Below are 22,179 nucleotides of genomic sequence, written 5' to 3'. Positions count from 1 at the left end.
TATTTAATGAATTGGCCTCTACTGCCTTCTGTGGTAGAGAATTCCACAGGTTCACCACTCTCTGGGTGAAGAAATTCCTCCTCATCTCTGTCCTAAATGGCTTACCCCTTATCCTTAGACTGTGACCCCTGGTTCTAGACTCCCCGGCGATCAGGAACATCCTTCCTCATCTCGTCTGTCTAGTCCTGTTAGAATTTTATAAGTTTCAATGAGATCCCCTCTCATTCTTCTAAACTCCAGCGAGTATAAGCCTAATCGACCCAATCTCTCCTCATATGTCATTCCTGCCATCCCAGGTATCAGTCTGGTGAATCTTCGCTGCACTCCCTCCATGGCAAGAACATCCTTCCTCAGATAAAGCGACCAAAACTGAGTGTGCTCTTATGGTGCGATCAATAAACAAAAAAACTGTAACTCAACAAAAAATACATCAAATGAAACCATCTACAAGGCACAAGTCAGGAGTGTGATGGAATACTCCCCACTTGCCTGGATGAGTGCAGCTCCAACAACACTCAAGAAGCTCGACACCATCCAGGACAAAGCAGCCCCGCTTGATTGGCACCCCATCCACCACCTTAAACATTCACTCCCTCCACCACTGGCGCACCGTGGCTGCAGTGTGTACCATCTACAAGATGCACTGCAGCAGCTCGCCAAGGCTTCTTCGGCAGCATCTCCCAAACCCGCGGCCTCTTCCACCTAGAAGGACAAGGACAGCAGGCGCATGGGAACACCACCACCTCCAAGTTCCCCTCCAAGTCACACACCATCCTGACTTAGAAGTATATTGCCGATTCTTCATCGTCGCTGGGTCAAAATCCTGGACCTCCCTCCCTAACAGCACTGTGGGAGCACCTTCACCACACAGACTGCAGCGGTTCAAGAAGGTGGCTCACCACCACCTTCTTGAGGGCAATTAGGAATGGGCAATAAATGCTGGCCTTGACAGCGATGCCCACATCCTATAAACAAATTTTTTTTTAAATTAAATTAAAATTTGGTTTCCAGGGGTGATGATGCACTCCAGTCCCTGCGGTGCGCACTGGTCGCAGAAGGGCTCGATCATGCCGGCGGACACCGCGTACTCCATCTCCAGGGCCACCCGGGCACGAACGTGGCCGGGGAAGAGAGGCAGGCAGTCGGGCTGAATGACCCCAGAGACAGAGTGTGTGTGTGTGTGCTGCTCTAGGAACAGCACCTCACCTTTCCATTAGAAAGAAGAAAGAAAGACTTCCAAGGATTGATGAAGTGGATGCAATGGATGTTGTCTACATGGATTTTCGGAAGACGTTTGACAAAGTACCACATAGAAGGCTGGTTAACAAAATTGAGGCTCATGGAATAGGTGGGTCAGTGGCAGCTTGGATAAGGAATTGGCTTAAGGACAGAAAACAGCGAGTTGTGGTAAATGGCTGTTTTTCAGACTGGAGGATGGTAGACAGTGGTGTTCCCCAAGGGTCAGTACTGGGGCCACTGCTTTTTTTGATATATATAAATGACCTGGATATTGGAATACAGAGTAGAATTTCTAAATTTGCCGATGACACCAAACTTGGGGGGTGGCAAACAGTGAGGATGATACCAATCGACTGCAACAGGACATAGAAAGGCTAACAGAATGGGCAGACAAGTGGCAGATGGAATTTAATACAGAGAAGTGTGAGGTGATGCATTTTGGCACAAGGAACAGGGAGAGGCAATATACACTTAATGGCACAGTTTTAAAGAGTGTGCAGGGACAGAGGGACCTGGGAGTTAATGTGCATAGGTCCCTGAAGGTGGCGGGACATATTGAGAGAGTGATTAGCAAAGCATATGGGATCTTGGGCTTCATAAATAGAGGTACTGAGTACAAAAGTAGAGAAGTTATGCTGAATCTTTATAAAGCGCTGGTTAGGCCACAACTGGAGTATTGCATCCAGTTCTGATCACCATAGAAACATAGAAAAATAGGTGCAGGAGTAGGCCATTCGGCCCTTCGAGCCAGCTCCACCATTCAATATGATCATGGCTGATCCTCTATCTCAATACCGTATTCCTGCTCTCTCCCCATACCCCTTGATACCTTTTGTGTCTAGAAATCTATCTATCTCCTTCTTAAATATATTCAGTGACTTGGCCTCCACAGCCTTCTGTGGTAGAGAATTCCACAGGTTCACCACCCTCTGAGTGAAGAAATTTCTCCTCATCTCAGTCCTAAATGTCCTACCCCGTATCCTGAGACTGTGACTCCTCGTTCTAGAGCCCCCAGCCAGGGGAAACATCCAGTCTGTCTAGCCCTGTCAGAACATTCTACATTTCAATGTATTTCATTCTTCTAAACTCTAGTGAATACAGGCCTAGTCGACCCAATCTCTCCTCATACGACAGTCCTGCCATCCCAGAAATCAGTCTGGTGAACCTTCACTGCACTCCCTCTATGGCAAGTATATCCTTTCTTAGGTAAGGAGACCAAAACTGCACACAGTACTCCAGGTGTGGTCTCACCAAGGCCCTGTACAACTGTACTAAGACATCCTTGCTCCTGTACTAAAATCCGCTTCCTAACTGCTTGCTGCACCTGCATGTTTGCTTTCAGTAACTGGTGTACAAGGACACCCAGGACCCTTTGTACATCAGCATTTCCCAATCTATTACCATTTAAATAATACTCTATCTTTCTGTTTTTCCTACCGAAGTGGATAACTTCACATTTATCCACGTTATACTGCATCTGCCATGTATTTGCCCACTCACTCAACTTGTCTAAATCGCCTTGAAGCCTCTTTGCATCCTCCTCACAATTCACAATCCCACTTAGTTTTGTGTCGTCAGCAAACTTGGAAATATGACATTTGGTTCCCTCATCCAAATCATTAATTTATATTGTGAATAGCTGGGGCCCAAGCACTGATCCCTGCAGTACCCCACTAGTCTCCGCCTGCCACCCCGAAAAAGACCCATTTATTCCTACTCTCTGTTTCCTGCCTGTTAACCAATTTTCAATCCATGCCAGTATATTACCTCCAATCCCATGTGATTTAATTTTGCACACTAACCTCTTACGTGGTACTTTATCAAAGGTCTTCTGAAAATCCAAATACACCACATCCACTTGTTCTCCCTTATCTATTCTACCAGTTACATCCTCAAAAAACTCTAGTAGGTTTGTCAAACATGATTTCCCTTTCATAAATCCATGTTGACTTTGTCTAATCCTGCTGATATTTTCTAAGTGTCCTGTTATCACATCCTTTATATCCTCTTATGTAGGACTTTATCAAAGGCCTTCTGAAAATCCAAATACACCACACTTTAGGAAGGATGTGATGGCACTTGAGAGGGTGCAGAGGAGAATTACCAGAATGGTTCTGGGGATGGGGATCTTAGCTACAAGGACAGGTTGAATAACAACAACAACTTGTATTTATATAGCGCCTTTAACGTAGTAAAACATCCCAAGGCGCTGCAGTGGAGTATTTTAAGACAAAAAATTTGACACCGATCCACATAAGGATAAATTAGGACAGATGACAAAAAGCTTGGTCAAAGAGGTAGGTTTTAAGGAGTGTCTTAAAAGAGGAAAGAGAGGTAATGAGGTGGACAGGTTTAGGCAGGGAATTCCAGAGCTTAAGGCCTAAGCAACAGAAGGCACAGCCACCAAAGGTTGAGCGATTATAATCAGGGATGCTCAAGAGGGCAGAATTAGAGGAGCGCAGATATCTTGGGGGGGTTGTGAGGCTGAAGGAAATTACAGAGATAGGAAGGGGCGAGGCATTGAGGGTTTTGAAAACAAGGATGAGAATTTTGAAATCGAGGCGCTGCTTAACCGGGAGCCAATGTAGGTCAGCGAGCACAGGGGTCATGGGCGAACGGGACTTGGTGCGAGTTAGGATATGGGCAGCCGAGTTTTGATGACCTCAAGTTTATGTAGGATGGAATGTGGGAGGCCAGCCAGGAGTGCGTTGGAATAGTCAAGTCTAGAGGTAACAAAGGCATGGATGAGGGTTTCAGCAGCGGATGAGCTGAGGCAAGGGCAGAGACGGGCGATGTTACGGAGGTGGAAGTAGGTGGTCTTTGTTATGCTGTGGATATGTGGTTGGAAGCTCATTTCAGGGTCAAATATGACACCAAGGTTGCGAACAGTGTGGGTCAGCCTCACACAGATGTTAGGGAGAAGGATGGAGTCAGTGGCTAGGGAATGGAGTTTGTGACTGGGACCGAAAACAATGGCTTCGATCTTCCCAATATTTATTTGGAGAACATTTTCGCTCATCCAGCACTGGATGTCGGATAAGCAGTCTGACAATTTAGAGACCGTGGAGGGGTCGAGAGAAGAGGTAATGAGGTAGAGCTGGGTGTCGTTCGTGTATATGTGGAAACTAACACTGTTTTCAGATGATATCGCCAAGGGACAACATGTAGATGAGAAATAGGAGGGGCCAAGGATAGATCCTTGGGGGACACCAGAGGTAACGATGCGGGAGCGGGAAGAGAAGGTGATTCTCTGGCTACGATTAGATAGATAAGAATGGAGTCAGACGAGTGCAGTCCCACCCAGCTGGACGACGGTGGAGAGGCGTTGAAGAAGGATGGAGTGGTCAACCATGTCAACGGCTGCAGACAAGTCAAGAAGGACAAGGAGGGATAGTTTACCTTTGTCACAGTCACAAAGGATGTCATTTGTGACTTTGATGAGAGCCGCTTCGGTACTGTGCCAAGGGCGGAAACCTGATTGGAGGGATTCAAACATGGAATTGCGGGAAAGATGGGCACGGATTTGGGAGGCGACAACACGTTTGGAGAGGAAAGGAAAGTTGGAGATGGAGCGGTAGTTTGCAAGGACAGCGGGATCAAGGTTTGGTTTTTTGAGGAGAAGTGTGATGACGGCAGATTTGAGGGAGAGGGGGACAGTACCTGAGGAGAGAGAACTGTTAACAATATCAACTAACATGGGAGCCAGAAAAGGAAGTTGGGTGGTCAGCAGTTTGGTGGGAATAGGGTCGAGGGAGCAGGAGGTGGGTCTCATGGACAAGATGAGCGCAGAGAGGTCATGAGGGGAGATCAGAGAGAAACTGGAGAAAGATGCGAGGGCAGGGGGCACGTTAGAGGAAGTTTGGCCCGGTGGGCTAGGGGAAGGAAGGGAAGTGGCAGAGGCAGCTGAATGGATGGTCTCAATCTTAGAGACAAAGAAGTCCATGAGCTCCTCACACTTGTTATCAGAGGTGAGGGTGGAGGGGACAGGGGCGAGGGGTTTAAGAAGAAGGTTAGCAGTAGAGAATAGGAACCGGGGTTTATCTTTGCATTCCCGAATGATTCTGGAATAGTGAGCAGTTTTGGCAGACAAGAGCAGGGCCCGATAGTGCTTTATGTGGCCCAGCCAGATCTGGCGGTGAATGGCTAAACCAGTTGTCCACCATATCCGTTCGAGTCTGCGTCCCTTGGACTTAAGGAAGCGAAGATGAGAGCCGTACCAGCGGGGACGGCCAAGGTGAGAGAGGGTAATTGTTTTAGTAGGGACTAGGGCATCAAAGATAGTGGTGAGGGTGTGGTTGAGCAAATCGGTAGCTGCAGAAATGTCATGGTGAATGGAGGGCCAGAGGCTGGAGAGTTGGTATTTCATAAGTGCAGTTGTAAGAAAGTTGGGAGAGAGTTTTTTCTAGGGGCGGACACAGAAGGAAGTAGGGGTTGGGGGGGGGGGGGTGGAGAGCGATACGAGGAAATGTTCAGCGATGGTCTTATCTGCAATTGACACGATGGGAGTAGCGAGGCCACAAGAGATGACAAGGTCGAGGGAGTGGCCGTGAATATGGGTTGGGGAGTTTAGATGGAGGGAGAGATTAAGGGAGGATAGGAGGCTAGTGAACTCAGAGGAGAGAGAGCATGATGAATTGAGATGGAGGTTGAAATCACCAAAGATGAGAAGTGGTTCGGTGCAGAGGCTGAGGGAGGAGAACAGTGAAGATATCTCAGTAATAAAGTTTTTATGGTACTTGGGCGGGCGGTAGAGAATAAGAATTTTAAATGAGAGGTGAGAGAGGTGGAATAAGGTGAGATGCTCAAAGGAGGAGAAACTGCCGGAGGAATAGGGGGACAGACCAAGGTGTGATTTGGTGATTAGAACCACACCGCCACCACGGCGGTCTGAGCAGGGCAAGTGGTGCAAGGTATAGCCAGGTGGGGAGGCTTCATTTAAGGGTAAGGTGTCATCACCCCTCAACCAAGTGTCCGTCAGGGCCATGATATCGATGCAGTCATCCACGATAAGCTCATGGATGGCAAGGGCCTTGTTCGAAAGTGAACAGACATTCTGGAGGGAGATGCGGAGAGGGTCAGTGATGGCTGCCCCACTGCCAGCATCCACAGGGTCAGCGCTGGGGGGGATGAGTTGGATCAGGAGGAGATTGGCAAGATTAGCCCCCAGTGGGCGTGCTGGGCGGGAAGGTCGGCGAGAGAGTAGGATGGGACAGTTGGGGTTGCTGCTCATAAGGCGGCAGTGACGAGTGTCTCAATGAGCCCTGTTGTGTATGTAACCTGTTCCACCTTAAGAGAGCTTAAGCCTGTTCCACCTTAAGAGATGTACTACTTTCTCAGGCTGCTGTAGACGTAATACCGGGGGTGAACACACCGGTATATAAGCACTGTGCAGTAATCTTGTATTCAGAATAGTCCCTACCTCCAACCAGTAAAGACCTGTTTTATTGTTACTGATTAAGTCTGAGTATTAATTACTTGAACAACTCACAGACTTAACAAGCCCGTCGTAGGATGCTAAGAGAGGCACAGAGGGAGGCTGTGGGTTTATCTAAGAGGGGGTCGAGCCTGGGACGGCGGCAGGAGAGTAGAAAGGTCGAAGAGTAATGAAGGATTGGGATATGGGAGGGCAGCGTATCTAAGAGAGTAGAGATGAAAGGAGGCATGACGACAGGAGAAGCTGGATTTGTTTCCATTAGAGCAAAGGAGGTTGCGGGGTGATTTGATAGAGGTGTACAAGATTATGACGGGTTTGGATAGGCTAGACGGGGAAAGGCTGTTCCCACTAGTTGATGGTACAAGGGCTAGGGGACACAGATTTAAGGTTTTGGGCAAGAGATACAGGGGGTATGTGAGGAAAAACTTTTTTACACAGCGAGTGGTGAGGACCTGGAACTCACTGTCGACGGAAGTGCTGGAAGCGGAGACACTCAATGTTAGGCACTTGAGGGAAATAAACTTGCAGGGCTACAGGGATAGAGCGGGGGAATGGGACTGACTGGATTGCTCTACAAAGAGCCGGCACGGACTCGATGGGCTGAATGGCCTCCTTCTGTGCCGTTATGACTATGACTCTATGACTTGCATTTATATGGCGCCTTTCACGACCAATAGATGTCTCAAAGCGCTTTACAGCCAATGAAGTACTTTTTGAAGTGCAGTCACTATTGTAATCTGGGAAACACGGCAGCCAATTTATGCACAGCAAGCTCCCACAAATAGCAATGTGATAAGGATCAGATAATCTGTTTTTGTTATGTTGGTTGAGGGAGAAATATTGGCCCTAAGACACCGGAGATAACTCCCCTACTCTTCTTCGAAATAGTGCTATGGGATCTTTTATGTCCACCTGAGAGCAGACGGGGCCTCGGTTTAATGTCTCATCCGAAACACGGCACCTCCAACAGTGCAGCATTCCCTCAGCACTGCACTGGAGTGTCAGCCTAGCTTTATGTGCGCAAGTAGAAGACACTAAAAGCATCCCAATAATGGATAATCATGGGGCTATTGGGGTGGGGGGGGGAACTTAAAACAATCGCTATCACTAGAGAAAAAGTACTAGGCAAACTAATGGAACTAAAGGTGGACAAGTCCCCTGGACCCAATGGCCTGCATCCTGGGGTCTTAAAAGAGGTGGCTGCAGAGATAGTGGATGCATTGGTTGTAATCGACCAAAATTCCCTGGATTCTGGAGAGGTCCCAGCGGACTTGAAAACCACAAATGTAACGCCCCTATTTAAGAAAGACGGGAGACAGAAAGCAGGCAACTATAAACAAGTTAACTTAACATCTGTCATTGGGGAAATGCTGGAGTCCATCATTAAGGAAGTGGTAGCAGGACATTTAGAAAATCATAATATAGTCAAGCAGAGTCAGCATGATTTTATGAAAGGGAAATCATGTTTGACAAATTTGCTGGAGTTCTTTGAGGATGTGAGGATGGGAACAGGGACTGTGGGGAGGATGAGCAACCTGGCCACAGCACCGTGGAGCGGGGGGCCATTCAAGTGGGGGGAGTTAAAAGAAATGTTGTAGTGGTAGGGGATAGTATCGTTAGGGGGATAGATAGAGTTCTTTGCAGCTGAGAGCGAGAGTCCCGAAGGCTGTGTTGCCTGCCCGGTGCCAGGGTTAGAGTCATAGAGTTATACAGCACAGAAAGAGGCCCTTCGGCCCATCGTGTCTGCGCCGTCCATCAAGCCCTGTCCAATCTAATCCCATTTTCCAGCATTTGGTCCATAGCCTTGCATGCAATGGCATTTCAAGTGCTCATCCAAATGCTTCTTGAATGTTGTGAGGGTTCCTGCCTCTACCACCCTTTCAGGCAGTGAGTTCCAGACTCCAACCACCCTCTGGGTGAAAAAGTTCCTCCTCAAATCCCCTCTAAACCTCCTGCCCCTTACCTTGAATCTATGCCCCCTTGTTATTGACCCCCCTACTAAGGGGAAAAGTTCCTCTTTATCTACCCTATCTATGCCCCTCATCATTTTGTACACCTCAATCAGGTCCCCCCTCAGCCTTCTTTGCTCCAAGGAAAACAACCCCAGCCTGTTTAGTCTTTCTTCATAGCTGAGGCGCTCCATCCCAGGTAACATCTTGGTGAATCTTCTCTGCACCCTCTCCAAAGCAATCACATCTTTCCTATAGTGAGGCGACCAGAACTGCACACAGTACTCCAGCTGTGGCCTTACCAGCGTTTTGTACAGCTCCATCATAACCTCCCTGCTCTTATATTCTATGCCTCGGCTAATGAAGGCAAGTATCCCATATGCCTTTTTAACCACCTTATCTACCTGTTCCGCTGCCTTCAGGGATCTATGTACATGTACACCAAGGTCCCTCTGACCCTCTGTACTTCCTAGGGTCCTACCACTCATTGTGTATTCCCTTGCCTTATTTGTCCGTCCAAAATGCATCACCTCGCACTTTTCAGGCTTAAATTCCATTTGCCACTTTTCCACCCATCTGACCAACCCGTTTATATCATCCTGTAGCCTGAGGCTTTCCTCCTCGCAATTTACCACCCCACCAATTTTCGTGTCATCTGCGAACTTACTGATCATACCTTTTACATTCTCATCCAAATCATTTATGTAGATCACAAACAGCAAGGGACCCAGCACCGATCCCTGAGGTACCCCACTGGACACAGGCTTCCAGTCACAAAAGCAACCTTCGACCATCACCCTCTGCCTCCTGCCACTCAGCCAGTTTAGGATCCAACGTGCCAAGGCACCCTGGATCCCATGGGCTCTTACCTTCTTGACCAGTCTCCTATGCGGGACTTTGTCAAAAGCCTTACTGAAGTCCATGTATACCACATGGTTAAGGACATCTCCTCTGGACTGGAGAGAAACTTGGAGTGGGAGGGGGAGGATCCAGTTGTCGTGGTCCATGTTGGTACCAACGACATAGATAGGACAAGGAAGGAGGTTCTGCTGAGGGAGTTTGAGCAGCTAGGGGCCAAATTAAAAAGCAGAACCACAAGGGTAATAATCTCTGGATTATTACCTGAGCCACGAGCGAATTTGGCTAGGACAAATAAAATTAGAGAGTTAAATGCGTGGCTCAAAGACTGGTGTGGGAGAAATGGGTTTTGCTTCCTGGGACACTGGCACCAGTACTGGGGCAGGAGGGAGCTGTTCCGTTGGGACGGGCTTCACTTGGCCAGTGCTGGGACTAGAGTCTTGGCGGATCATATAACTAGGGCTGTAGAGAGGGCTTTAAACTAACTAGTCGGGGGGAGGTTCCTGGAGAGCAAATAATAAAAATGACAACAGGGAAGGTCATAGACTTAGGTAGCAGTGGGGAAATTAAAAACCAGAGCGTGTCAGGAAGGGGCAGAAGGTATGGAGTAAAAGGTAAAGTAATAAAAAGGGCAAAAGCAGGAACTAAGTGTCACAAAACATATTTGAAAGTTCTCTATCTGAATGCACGTAGCATTCGTAACAAAATAGACGAGTTAATGGCACAAATAACTACATATGGGTATGATCTTGTGGCCATTACAGAAACATGGCTGCAGGGTGACAATGCCTGGGAATTAAACATACCAGGTTATTTAACGATCAGGAAGGACAGGAAGGAAGGAAGGGGAGGTGGGGTGGCTATGTTAATAAAGGAAGGAATCACTGTAATACAGAGAAATGATATTGGGTCAAAAGATCAGGATAATGAAACAGTTTGGGTGGAGGTAAGGAATAATAAGGGGAAAAAAACACTAGTGGGCGTAGTCTATAGGCCTCCGAACAGTTGCAACTCTGTTGGACGGAGTATCAATCAGGAAATAGTTGAGGCTTGTAATAAGGGAACATCTATAATTATGGGGGATTTTAACTATTAGATTAATTGGACAAATCAAATTGGGCAGGGCTGCCTTGAGGATGAGTTCATTGAGTGTATTAGGGTTGGGTTTCTTGAGCAGTATGTAACTGAACCGACCAGGGGGCAAGCAACCTTAGATCTGGTCCTGTGTAACGAGACAGGATTAATTAAAAATGTCCTAGTAAAGGATCCCCTTGGAATGAGTGACCATAACATGGTTGAATTCCATATTCAATTAGAGGGTGAGAAGGTTGGATCTCAAACAAGCGTGCTAAGCTTGAATAAAGGAGACTATGAAGGTATGAGAGCGGAATTGAGTAGAGTGGATTGGGAAAATAGATTAAAGGGTAAGACGATACATGATCAGTGGTGTACATTTAAGGAGTTATTTTACAACTTCCAAAAAATATATATTCCACTGAGAAGAAAAGGGTGTAAAAGAAAAGACAGCCATCCATGGCTAAGTAAAGAAATTAAGGATAGTATTCGACTAAAAACAAGGGCATATAAGGCAGCCAAATCTAGTGGGAGGATAGAGGATTGGGAAAACTTTAAAAGACAGCAAAAAATAACAAAAAGATTGATTAAGAAAGGGAAGATAGATTATGAAAGTAAATTAGCAAAAAATATAAAAACAGATAAGAGTTTTTATAGTTATATAAAAAGAAAAAGGGTGGCTAAAGTAAATGTTGGTCCCTTAGAGGATGAGACCGGGAAATTAATGGTGGGAAATATGGAGATGGCAAAAACACTGAATGAATATTTTATATCAGTCTTTACAGTAGAAGACACTAAGAATATCCCAACACTGGACAAACAGGGGGCTAAAGGGGGGGAGGAGCTAAACACGATCAAAATCACTAAGGAAGTGGTACTCGGTAAAATAATGGGACTCAAGGCGGATAAATCACCTGGACCTGATGGCTTACATCCTAGGGTCTTGAGGGAAGTGGCGGTAGGGATTGTGGATGCATTGGTAATAATTTTCCAAAACTCCCTGGACTCGGCAAAGGTCCCGGCAGACTGGAAAACTGCTAATGTAACACCCTTATTTAAAAAGGGCAGTAGACAGAAGGCTGGAAACTATAGACCGGTTAGCCTAACATCTGTGGTAGGTAAAATTTTGGAGTCCATTATTAAGGAGACAGTAACAGGACATTTGGACAATCATAATTTAATAGGACAAAGTCAGCATGGTTTTATGAAGGGGAAGTCATGTTTGACAAATTTACTGGAGTTCTTTGAGGAAGTAACATATAGGGTGGATAAAGGGGAACCAGTGGACATAGTGTATTTAGACTTCCAAAAGGCATTTGACAAGGTGCCACACAAAAGATTATTGCTTAAGATAAAAAATCACGGGATTGGGGGTAATATTCTGGCATGGATAGAGGATTGGCTATCTAACAGAAGGCAGAGAGTTGGGATAAATGGTTCATTCTCAGACTGGCAATCAGTAACTAGTGGTGTTCCGCAGGGGTCAGTGCTGGGTCCCCAACTCTTTACAATCTATATTAACGATTTGGAGGAGGGGACCGAGTGTAACATATCAAAGTTTGCAGATGATACTAAGATGGGGGGGAAAGTAGTGAGTGAGGAGGACATAAAAAACCTGCAAGGGGACATAGACAGGCTAAGTAAGTGGGCAGAGATTTGGCAGATGGAATACAATACTGGAAAGTGTGAGGTTATGCACTTTGGCAGGAAAAATCGTAGAGCAAGTTATTATCTTAATGGCAAGAAACTGGAAAGTACTGAAGTACAAAGGGATCTGGGGGTCCTGGTGCACGAAACTCAAAAGGTTAGTATGCAGGTGCAGCAAGTGATTAAGAAGGCCAATGGAATGTTGGCTTTCATTGCTAGGGGGATAGAATATAAAAATAGGGAGGTATTGCTTCAGTTGTACAAGGTATTGGTGAGACCGCACCTGGAATACTCCGTACAGTTTTGGTGTCCATACTTAAGAAAGGACATACTTGCTCTCGAGTCAGTACAAAGAAGGTTCACTCGGTTAATCCCGGGGATGAGGGGATGGACATATGAGGAGAGGTTGAGTAGATTGGGACTCTACTCATTGGAGTTCAGAAGAATGAGAGGCGATCTTATTGAAACATATAAGATTGTGAAGGGGTTGGATCGGGTGGATGCGGGGAGGATGTTCCCGATGATGGGTGAAACTAGAACTAGGGGGCATAGTCTTAGAATAAGGGGCTGCTCTTTCAAAACTGAGATGAGGAGGAACTACTTCACTCAGAGGGTGGTAGGTCCATGGAATATGCTGCCCCAAAAAGCTGTAGAAGCTACATCGTTACATAAATTTAAAACAGAAATAGACAGTTTCCTAGAAGTAAAGGGAATTAAGGGTTACGGGGAGCGGGCAGGAATTTGGACATGAGTCTAGGTTCGGATCGGTCATGGCCCTGTGGTTAGCGGAGCGGGCCCAGGGGCCGTGTAGCCTGATCCTGCTCCTATTTCGTGTGTCTAATTCTGTTAGATTCAGGAGATGGTTCTGTGATAGTGGATTGGCGGTTAGGATCAGATCAGCCATGATCTTATTGAATGGCGGAGCAGGCTCGAGGGGCCGATTGGCCTACTCCTGCTCCTATTTCTTATGTTCTTATGTAACGAGCAGGGTGGATAAAGGGGAACCAGTAGATGTCGCGTATTTGAATTTCCAGAAGGCATTTGATAAGGTGCCTACAGCAAGTAATTAGGAAGGCAAATGGAATGTTGGCCTTTATTACAAAAGGAATGGAGTATAAAAGTAGGGAAGTCCTGTTACAAATATACAGGGCGTTGGTGAGACCACACCTGGGGTACTGCGTACAGTTTAGGTCTCCTTATTTAAGGAAGGATATATATTGGAGGCAGTTCAGAGAAGGTTCATGAGATCGATTCTGGAGATGAAGGGGTTGTCTTATGAGGAAAGGTTGAGCAGGTTGGGCTTATACTCATTGGAGTTTAGAAGAATGAGAGGGGATCTTATTGAAACATATAAGATTCTGAGGGGGCTCGACAGGGTGGATGCAGAGAGGGTGTTTCCCCTCATGGGGGAATCTAGAACTAGGGGGCAAATTTCAGAATAAGGGGGCACCCATTTAAAACGGAAATGAGGAGGAATTTCTTCTCTCAGAGGGTCGTGAATCTGTGGAATTCTCTTCCCCAGAGAGCTGTGGAGGCTGGGTCATTGAATATATTTAAGGTGGAGATAGACAGATTTTTGAATGGTAAAGGGGTCGAGGGTTACGGGGAGCGGGAAGGGAAGTGGAGTTGAGGCCAAGGTCAGATCAGCCATGATCTTACTGAATGGCGGGGCAGGCTCGAGGGGCCGAATGACCGACTCCTGCTCCTACGTCTTATGTTCTTATGAAACACAACAGCCAATTTGCACTCCCACAAACAGCAATGTGATAATTGCCAGATAATCAATTTTTTTTTGTTATGTTGATTGAGGGATAAATATTGGCCAGCACACCGGGGCTAACACCCCTGCTCTTCTTCGAAATAGTGGCTGTGGGATCTTTTAAGTCCACCTGAGATAGCAGACGGGGCCTCGGTTTAACATCTCATCCGAAAGACGGCGCCTCCAACAGTGCAGCACTCCCTCAGTACTGCACTGGGAGTGTCGGCCTAGATTTTTGTGCTCAAGTCTCTGGAGTGGGACTTAAACCCACAACTCCAGGCGAGGGAGTTACCAACTGAGCCACTGGCTGACACAAACATCCACTATATAGGAACATAGGAACAGGAGGAGGCCATTCAGCCCCTCAAGCCTGTTTCGCCATTCAGTGAGATCATGGCTGATCTGTGATCTAGCATCAATTGCCGTTTTCAGAAGAGTTCCAAACTTCTACCACCCTTTGTGTGTAGAAGTGTTTCCTAATTTCACTCCTGGAAGGTCTGGCTCTAATTTTTAGACTCTGCCCCCTAGTCCTAGACTCCCCAACCAGCGGAAATAGTTTCTCTCTATCTACCCTCTCTGTTCCCCTTAATATCCAGAAAACTTCGATCAGATCACCCCTTCACCTTCTAAGTTCTAGGGAATACAACACTAATTTGTGTAATCTCTCCTCGTAACTTAACCATTGAAGTCCGGGTATCATTCTGGTAAGCTATCACACTATGGGCTAGAAATTCAGTGGGCTTTGCGCCCAGTTACCGCCCAAATAGGGTTTCTGCGCCAGTGTAAGAGGGTGCGCTGATATTCAGCGCTGCGGTAATGGCGGCGGTAGCCGGTAGCGCTGCGCCGACACCGATGACGTCATCAGTGTGCGCAGTACCCCGGTTCCGCCCCAAACCCCATATTTAGTTGCGGCCGCCTCTTCTGCAGCGGCCGCAAACAGCGATTGAAAAACGGGGCCGTACTGCTGCGCTACTGGGGCGCTTTAAGGTGGAGGTGCGGCCGGCCGCTTTTTCGGCGGCCGCCTGCCCGCACCTCCTTCCCCGGCCTCCTCCACCACCACCCCCCCCCCCCCCGCGGCATTGCCGGCTGCTTTCCGCGAGCCCGGCACTTCTGCTTGGTGCCGGGCTCATTTGCCGGCACAATCCAGCGGCGATCTCGCTGTTGCAGGCACCTTCACCTTAAGAGAAGGAGGAGGCCTGCAGTACCGCAGCCTGCCGCACCGCATCGGGTGGCGCAGCGGCACTTAGAGCGCTGAAATTCAGTTTCAGCGCCCCAAGCGGGGGCGGGCACACCCTGGAATAGCGGCCGGTTCCGACTTGGGGCGCAAAAAGCGAATATCGGACGGTCGCACATGGCTCCGCGCCCAGCGCTAACTTTTGGCCGTTAGCCAGCTGGCGGGGCCATAGTGAATTTCTAGGCCTATGAGCCCACTGACTCCTGCAGCTACCTGGACTACAATTCCTTCCAGCCCGCTTCCTGTAAGGACTCTATTCAATTCTCCCAGTTTCTCCATCTCCACGCATCTGTTCTGACAACGCCACCTTCCATACTAGTGCTTCCGATATGTCTTCCTTTTTCCTCAATCGAGGATTCCCCTCTATCATGGTTGACATGGCCTTCGACTGTGTCCATTCCATTTCCCGCACTTCTGACCTTACCCTTTCCCCTCTCTCCCAGAACCACGATAGGGTTCCCCTTGTCCTCACCTTTCACCCCACCAGCCACCATATTCAACGGATCATCCTCCGCCATTTCCGCCACCTCCAGCGTGATCCCACCACCAAACACATCTTCCCCTCACCTCCCCTTTCAGCATTCCGAAAGGACCGCTCCCTCCGAGACACCCTGGTCCACTCCTCAATCACTCACAAACCCCTCTCCCTTTCCCACGGCACCTTCCCGTGCAAGTGCAAGAGATGCAACACCTGCCTTTTTACCTCCTCCCTTCCCACTGTCCAGGGCCCCAAACACTCCTTCCAGGTGAAACAGCGATTTACTTGTACTTCTTGCAATTTAGTATACTGTATTCGCTGCTCACGATGCGGTCTCCTCTAAACTGGGGAGACCAAACGTAGATTGGATGACTGCTTTGTGGAACACCTCCATTCAGTCCGTAAGCGTGACCACGAGCTTCTGGTCGCCTGTCACTTTAATTCTCCGCTCCACTCCTACTCTGACTTCTCTGCCCTCGACCTCTTACACTGTTCCAATGAAGCTCAACGTTAAGGGGAGGCTAGACAAGTATATGAGGGAGAAGGGAATAGAGGGTTATGCTGATCGATTTAGATGAGGAAAGACGGGAGGAGGTTCGAGTGGAGCATAAGCACCGGCATGGACTGGTTGGGCCGAATGGCCTGTTTCTGTGCCGTATATCCTGTGTAATCCTATGTAAGCTCGAGAAGCAGCACCTCACCTTTCGATTAGGCACTTTACAGCCTTCTGGACTCACCATCGAGTTCAATAATTTCAGACCATAACCTCTGCCCCTATTTTTTCAGATGGCAGCTGTTGATGATTCTGCCGTTCCCATTTACTCCTCTTCCAAACCCATCTTTTGTTTCTTTTCTTGTCCCATTACCATCTCCTTTGGCCTAACGCCATCATCCCTTTTGTCATTTAATCTCTCCTGCCTTCCACCCTATCACGAACCTTCCCTTTTGTTCTTTCCTCCCCTCCCCTTTCCCCGCCCCTGCACTTGCTTAAAACCTGTTACATCTCTAACTTTTTCCAGTTCTGATGAAAGGTCATCGAGCTGAAACGCTAACTCTGTTTCTCTCTCCACAGATGCTGCCTGACCTGAGAATTTACGACATTTTCCGTTTTTATTTCAGATTTCCAGCATCCGCAGTGTTTTGCTTTTGTATGAGTCTATATTTCCCGCCCCCTCCCTCCCCCCTTTCAGCTCAGCATCTCAGCTCGGCAGCATCTGAAGCACTGCCACCTGCAGGTAGAACGCCTGGCCCTCTGCAAAATGGCAGCAGGCCAGGGAAGGCCATTTGGCCCGACCCATTCCCCACCCAAATCATGCATCCAGCTCTTTATAGAAAGAAAAGAAAGAGATGCATTTCTATAGCGCCTTTCATGACCTCAGCACTCCCCAAATCACTTCACCGCCAATGAAGTACTTTTTAAAGTGTTGTCACTATTATAATATGGGATACGCCGCACACAACTAGCTCCCACAAAAGCAATGTGATAATGACCAGGTAATCTGTTTTAGTGATGTTGGTTGTGGGATAAATACTGGCCCCAGGGATAACTCCCCTGCTCTTCTTTGAAATAGTGCAGAAATTTACATCCACCTGAGAGGACAGACAGGACCTTGGTTTAACACCCCATCTGAAACGGGTGACCAACAGGCAGAGTAGTAGGTGCAGGCAGGTAGTGCAGGGGTCCCCTGTGGTCATCCCCCTCTCAAACAGATGTACCGCTTTGGATACTGATGGGGGGGATGGCTTACCAGGGGAAGGCAGCAGCAGCCAACTTCCTGGCACCAGGGGTGGTTCTGCTGCACAGGACGGGAGGAAAAAGAGGGGGAGAGCTATAGTAAAAGGGGATTCTAGTATAAGGGGAATAGATAGGCGTTTCTGCGTCCGCAATCGAGACTCCAGGATGGTGTGTTGCCTCCCTGATGCAAGGGTCAAGGATGTCTCAGAGCGGCTGCAGAACATTTTGGAAGGGGAGGGTGAACAGCCAGTTGTCGTGGTGCATATAGGTACCAACGATATAGGTAAAAACTGGGATGAGGTCCTAAAAGCTGAATATAGGGAGTTAGGAGGTAAATTAAAAAATAGGACCTCAAAGGTAGTAATCTCAGGATTGCTACCAGTGCCACGTGCTAGTCAGAGTAGAAATAGAAGGATATTTCAGATGAATACGTGGCTAGAGGAATGGTGCAAGGGGGAGGGATTCAAATTCCTGGGACATTGGAACTGGTTCTGGGGGAGGTGGGACCAGTACAAAATGGACGGTTTGCACCTGGGCAGGGCCGGGACCGATGTCCTACGGGGAGTGTTTGCTAATGCTCTGGGGGAGGGTTTAAAGTACAATGGCAGGGGGCTGGGAACCTGAGCGGGGAGACAGAGGAAAGGGAAACAAGGATAAAAGCAAAAGACAGGAAGGAGAAAAACAAAAGTGGCAGGCAGAGAAATCAAGGGTTTAAATCAAACATGGCCACAGTAAATAATAATTCTAAAAGATCTAAGAGCGTTAAAAAAACAAGCCTGAAGGCTTTGGGCTAAAAATTCAGTGGCCTGCGCCACCAGTTTTCGCCCAAAGAGGGCTTTTGCGCCACTGTGCAAACCTACCGCGATATTTAGCGGGGCGCTAATGGCGGCGTTAGCCAGTAGCACTGCGCCGCCACCGATGACGTCATCGGTGTGCGCAGCGCCCCGCTATCGCCCCGCTGGCCATATTTGGTTGCTGCCGCCTCCCCCGCGCCGGCTGCAAACAGCGACCGGTACACGGGGCCTACCTGTGCCGGTAGTGGGGCGAGCTAAGGTGGAGGTGCGGCCGGCCACTTTTTCGGCGGCCGCCTGCCCGCACCTCCTTCCCCGGCCTCCTACACACCCCCCCCCCGCGGCATTGCCGGCTGTTTCCAGAGAGCCCGGCACTTCTCCTTGGTGCCGGGCTCATTTGCCGGCACTCGCGAGCGGGGATCGCGCTGTTGCAGGCACCTCCCCCTTAAGAATGAGAGGAAGGCCTGCAGTACCGCAGGCTGCCGTGCCGCAGCGGGTGGCGCTGCGGCACTTTACACGCCGATATTCAGTTTCAGCGCCCCAAGCGGGGCGCCGAAACCCTTGTTTAGCAGCCGGCTTCCACTTGGGGCGCTGAAACTGAATTTCCCGCTGGCGCAAGTGGCTCCGCGCGCAGCGGTAATTCCGGCGCCCAGGCGAGCTGGGTGCCCCTAACTGAATTTCTAGGCCTTTGTGTCTTAATGCGAGGAGCATTCGTAATAAGGTGGATGAATTAGCTGCGCAAATAGAGGTAAACGAATATGATATGATTGGAATTACGGAAACATGGCTCCAGGGTGGCCAAGGCTGGGAACTCAACATCCAGGGGTATTCAATATTCAGGAAAGATAGGCAAAAAGGAAAAGGAGGTGGGATAGCATTGCTGGTTAAAGAGGGGATTAACACAATTGAAATGAAGGATATTAGCTCTGATGATGTGGAATCTGTATGGCATTAAACGGAAAATTAGAGAAGCGTGCAATAAGGGCACAGCAGTTATCATGGGTGACTTTAATCTACATATAGATTGGGCTAACCAAATTAGTAACAATACTGTGGAGGAGGAATTCCTGGAGTGTTTACGGGATGGATTCCTGGACCAATATGTCGAGGAACCAACTAGAGATCAGGCCATCTTAGACTGGGTATTATGTAATGAGAAAGGATTAATTAGCAATCTTGTTGTGCGAGGCCCCTTGGGTCAGAGCGATCATAATATGATAGAATTCTTCATTAAGATGGAGAGTGAAATAGTTGACTCAGAAACTAGGGTCCTGAATTTAAATAAAGGAGACTACGACGGTATGCGGTGCGAGTTGGGTAGGATTGATTGGGGAATGTCACTCAAATGGTTGACGGTGGATGGGCAATGGCAAACATTCAAAGATCGCATGGATGAACTACAGAATTTGTTCATCCCAGTTTGGCATAAGAATAAAACAAAAAAGGTGACTCAACCGTGGCTAACAAGGGAATTTAGGGATAGCATAAGATCCAAGGAGAGGACATATAAATTGGCCAGAAAAAGCAGTAAGCCTGAGGATTGGGAGCAGTTTAGGATTCAACAAAGGAGGACAAAGGGATTAATTAAGAGGGGGAAAATAGAGTATGAGAGTAAGCTTTCAGGGAACATAAAAACTGACTGTAAAAGCTTTTACAGATATGTGAAGAGAAAAAGATTGGTGAAGTCAAGCATAGGTCCCTTGCCGTCAGAATCAGGGGAATTTATAATGGGGAACAAAGAAATGGCAGCCCAATTAAATACATACTTTGGTTCTGTCTTCACAAAGGAGGACACAAATAACCTCCCAAAGATGTCGGGGAGCATAGGGTCTAAGGAAAGGGAGGAACTTATAGAAATCAGTATTTGTAGGGAAATGGTGTTTGGGAAATTGATGGGATTGAGGGCCGATAAATCCCCAGGGCCTGATAATTTACATCCTAGGGTACTTAAGGAAGTGGCCCTAGAAATAGTAGATGCATTGCTGGTCATCTTCCAAAATTCGATAGACTCTGGAACAGTACCCATGGATTGGCGGGTAGCTAATGTTACCCCACTGTTCAAAAAGGGTGTTAGAGAGAAAATGGGGAATTACAGACCGGTAAGTCTGACATCGGTAGTGGGGAAAATGCTAGAGTCCATTATAAAGGATGTAATAGCAGAGCACTTGGAGAAAAGTGACCGGATCGGACAAAGTCAACATGGATTTACAAAAGGTAAATCGTGCTTGATTAATCTACTGGAATTTTTTGAGGATGTAACTGGTAAAATAGATAAGGGAGAACCAGTGGATGTGGTGTATTTGGATTTTCAAAAGGCTTTCGATAAGGTCCCGCATAAGAGATTAGCATGTAAAATTAAGGCACATGGGATTGGGGGCAAGGTATTGACTTGGATAGAGAACTGGTTGGCAGACAGAAAGCAAAGAGTTGGAATAAACGGCTCTTTTTCCGAGTGGCAGGCAGTGACGAGTGGGGTACCGCAGGGATCGGCCCTTGGACCCCAGCTATTCACAAAATATATTAATGATCTGGACGAGGGAACTAGATGTAATATCTCCAAGTTTGCAGACGACACAAAGCTGGGTGGGCGTGTGTGCTGTGAGGAGGATGCCGAGAAACTCCAAAACCTGCAAAAGGACATAGACAGGCTAAGTGAGTGAGCAGAAATTTGGCAGATGGAATATAATGTTGGAAAGTGTGAGGTTATGCACTTTGGCAGAAAAAATAAAAGAGCAAGTTATTATCTAAATGGAGAGAAACTGCAAAGTGCTACAGTACAAAGTGATCTGGGGGTCCTGGTACATGAAACACAGAAGGTTAGTATGCAGGTACAGCAGGTGATCAGGAAGGCCAGTGGAATCTTGGCTTTTATTGCAAGGGGGATGGAGTATAAAAACAGGGAAGTCTTGCTTCAGTTATACAGGGTACTGGTGAGGCCACACCTGGAATACTGCATACAGTTTTGGTTTCCATATTTAAGAAAAGATATACTTGCTCTCGAGGCAGTTCAGAGAAGGTTCACTCGGTTGATTCCGGAGATGAGGGGGTTGACTTATGAGGAAAGGTTGAGTAGGTTGGGCCTCTGCTCATTGGAATTCAGAAGAATGAGAGGCGATCTTATCGAAACATATAAGATTGTGAGGGGGCTTGATCGGGTGGATGTGGTGAGGATGTTTCCACTGATGGGTGAGACTAGAACTAGGGGGCATAATCTTAGAATAAGGGGCTGCCCTTTCAAAACTGAGATGAGGAGAAACTTCTTCACTCAGAGGGTAGTAAATCTATGGAATTTGCTACCCCAGAGAGCTGTGGAAGCTGCGACATTAAATAAATTCAAAACGGAGATAGACAGTTTCCTAGCTGATAAGGGAATTAGGGGTTACGGGGAGCGGGCAGGGAAGTGGACGTGAGTCTAGGTTCGGATCAGCCATGATCCTATTGAATGGCGGAGCAGGCCCGAGGGGCCATATGGCCTACTCCTGCTCCTACTTCTTATGTTATGTTCTTATGTCCAGTATGATTTGGACAGGTTGGGTGATTGGGCAGAAGAATGGCAGATGCAATTGTTATGTCTGACATTGGTGATAGGTACTCGATTGCCTTGGCCTGAGCACATGGAGTTTGTTAGTGCTGTTATCGTTGTATTGTGTCTGACATTGGATATAGGTATTCGATTGCTTTGGCCTGTGAGAGTGTGTTTGGATCAGCCATTAAAAGCAACATGAACTGAGCTCTGCATACGGCCTCTGGATTATCTTTGCAAACGCAACATTTGGCGACGAGCATGGCTGAAATCTCTCTTCCACCACCTCCTCCCTTCCTTGCACTACCCGGTGAGCCCCCGATCCCATTGGTTCGCTGGTTACAGTCCTTTGAAACCTACCTCATTGCTCTTGGACTAGAAAATGTGAGTACAGCACGGAAAAAGGCACTGTTATCCCATTGCTTGGGAGCGGAGGGCCAGCGTGTTCTTGGGACATT

The 22,179-nt window shown here is 47.7% G+C and overlaps 1 protein-coding gene across 1 annotated transcript in view; it reads right to left on the bottom strand.

The window, feature by feature from the left end:
* Window positions 1-22,179, bottom strand: part of rictora (RPTOR independent companion of MTOR, complex 2 a) — a 903,687-nt gene that overhangs the window by 816,311 nt on the left and 65,197 nt on the right. The window lies entirely within an intron of this gene.

The sequence above is a fragment of the Somniosus microcephalus genome, chromosome 1 (assembly GCF_052327205.1).
Source record: "Somniosus microcephalus isolate GS21.2 chromosome 1, FLI_Smic_1.0, whole genome shotgun sequence".
In the NCBI taxonomy this organism is placed as follows: Eukaryota; Metazoa; Chordata; class Chondrichthyes; order Squaliformes; family Somniosidae; genus Somniosus; species Somniosus microcephalus.
This window is presented reverse-complemented; position numbering and strand designations above follow the sequence as displayed.